This window comes from Psammomys obesus, unplaced genomic scaffold, assembly GCF_907164565.1.
Source record: "Psammomys obesus unplaced genomic scaffold, mPsaObe1.curated_primary_1811, whole genome shotgun sequence".
Classification (NCBI taxonomy): Eukaryota; Metazoa; Chordata; class Mammalia; order Rodentia; family Muridae; genus Psammomys; species Psammomys obesus.
In genome coordinates this window covers 5,859,669-5,862,577 of record NW_026596166.1, presented here as the reverse complement: position 1 = coordinate 5,862,577, position 2,909 = coordinate 5,859,669, and positions in this window count along the sequence as shown.

Below are 2,909 nucleotides of genomic sequence, written 5' to 3'. Positions count from 1 at the left end.
AAGGGATACGTTAATGTGGAAAGTGGAAGTGTTCTGCAGCATCCCACTTTTCCTCCAAGACTTTTGATCTACATTTAATAGTAGAAATGTTGACAGCACAGGATTCAAAGAACTTAGATGCTGGTGGACAATTTGGCACTGGCTTGCTAAGTTAACTTGACTGAATCCTTCCACTTCTTAGTCTATTTTCCATCTATAATGAAATAAATTAAAATAGGTAAGCTACAAAATTTTTTTCTTGACCTGGAGGGAACATGAGCTCCACAAGGAGAGCAACAAAACCAAAAAAATCTGGTTACAGGGGTCTTTTCTGAGACTGATATTCCAAGCAAGGACAATGCTTGGAGATAACCTAGAACCCCTGCACAGATGTAGCCCATGGCAGCTCAGTGTCCAAGAGGGTTCCCCAATAATAAGAACAGAGACTGTCTCTGACATGAGCTCAGTGGCTTGCTCTTTGATCACCTCCCCCTGAGGAGGGAGCAGCCTTACTAGGCCACAGAGGAAGACAAAGAAGCCAGTCCTGATGAGACCTAATAGACTAGGGTCAAATGGAAGGGGAGGAGGACCTCCCCTATCATTGGACTGGGGGAGGGGCATAGGAGAAGAAGAGGGGGGGAGGTTGGGATTGGGAGGGGTATTGGGGAGGGGGATGTGGTATACAAAGTGAATAAACTGTAATTAATAAAAAATAATGTGTTTCCTATCCTCAATTATCCTTTCTTTGAAATGAAATCCTGTGTATTGTCATCACCCTTCTAGTCTCTCCCTGTCCCCTCTCATGTTAAACTGGATTCATCCTCTTAATGTCGTTCAGAACCTGAGTGTACCCTTTCATAGCAAATTCCCAAATCTGTGATAATCTCTGATCTGTGGCCTCCTGGACAGCAAGCACAGGCCTCTCCCTTGGTGACCCCACAGCTATCAGTAGGAACTGCATTAAATACACATTGAGCCAACCAATGCTTTCTGTGCCATACTTCAACAAAGTGTCTCATCTGACTATGTATACAGAAAATAGCAAATAAAACCTCTCACTCTTCTTATTTAAGTAGTTGCTCTGGAGGGAAATATGTTCCTGCTATCTTGAAAGTGAAGAAAATATTCAGAAATAATTCACAATCTCAGCCATGCTTAATGTAGCCGTAAGTGCTAATGTAACATTTATTTTAAGCTCCAAGGAAATGAAATCCTCTTGACAGCCTCATGTACAAACATACCTACCAATTTTTAAATGGCTCATTTTCTTATACTCATAAAATGTAATGTCTGTGGGCATCATAATTTTTTAAGGAAAGGGTTCCAATAAAATTACCAATGTATCTATCGATCTGAGGAATTCTGAGAATACAGATTTCTTATTAACCTTTAAAAAGGTTGTATTGTTGGTCCTCAAGACTTTCCTTGGTTTGAATGACTGCCTAGAAGTCACAAGATCAGCACAGAGTCACAGTCATGGTCATGACCTTCTGCAGCGTGAGCATGCAAAGCAAGCCTCGCAAAGCAAGAGAGAGAGAGAGAGCGTCTGGAAGACCTAGGCAAAAGAACCCAGCATCCTCTCAATTACTAAGAAGTGCATTGCCAACCATGAACTTCACCAGGGATACAGTGTCTGGGGAATGCTCATTTAAGCATCTTATGCCTGGCCTACACCAAAATTCCACAAAATAAAATAATGCACTGTTTACATACATCATATTTTTTGAACAAACAATTTAAGGACAGAAAGGGACTCACCAACCAGAGCAGTAGGAATCATCTAAATCCAAATCCCCAAGTTAACTATTTAGGTAACTTTTTCAAAGGACAGCAGTCATTTCTACTGGGCTCAATCTGTTTTTATATAAACACTTTAGACAATTGAATAGCCACCAGATGGAACAATGAGAAATGCTATTAGTTTAAGAGTCCAGCGGGAATCTTTAAAAATCTACCACCCACACTGAGAGTGCCAATTATCCCCTTTGACTCAGACCTGCAGGCAGTACTGGATTCAATACATCCTCATTCTTTCATCACTGTCAGAAAGAGCATCTTGAATTGGTTAAACAGATAAATACATAAACTCATCTGATGCCTTTTCTAACCATGCCTAAACTCATAATAAAGCACCAAAGTGTGTTCTCATCACAGAAAACAGTATATCAACCAAAGCACTTGGTGAAACTCATTTTAGATTCTGACTTCTACACAAGAAGCTTCATCTTCTGCTGTCTGGTGAGCCATGTGGACCTTTCTCAGAACAGTTGCTTTAAATACATAAAATAACAATAACCAGAACAACATCTTGGACTATCTTAAGCATATGTGACAAAAATCTTAAAATAACTGTGTAATGGTTACGTTATAGATACAAATATTGTGGGAGTAGCCAACCATTATCTGATTGGATTTAAGGCCCACTCCATGAGATGGAATCTATCCCTGAAGAGTAAAATACAAGAGTTTTATTATCAAAGTTTACAGGTTACAAGTAAAAAACATCTCAGCCTTCCTATATACCATGACACCAATTTATTCAACAATTTATTCCATTTAGGTCACAACTTATTGGGCCAAAAGTAAATAAACAAGCTTCGCTTTTTTAATTGTTTCATTTGTTTGTGCAGAACTTTTAGAACTAATCAAATAAATTGGTTTTAGTACTAATTTTTTATTATTTAATAAAGTACTTTGATTTTACGCACTATAAATATACATATATGCTCTATCTAGTTTGTGTGTGTGAAAAATTATGTATATATATATACATGTAGATATATCTATATATATATAGTGTGTATACTATATATATACATTTTACATATATATATATATATACACACATATATATAGTGTGTGTATATGTCTGTGCATGTGTCTGTGTGTGTGTGTGTGTGTGTGTGTGTGTGTGTGTGTGTGTGTGTGTG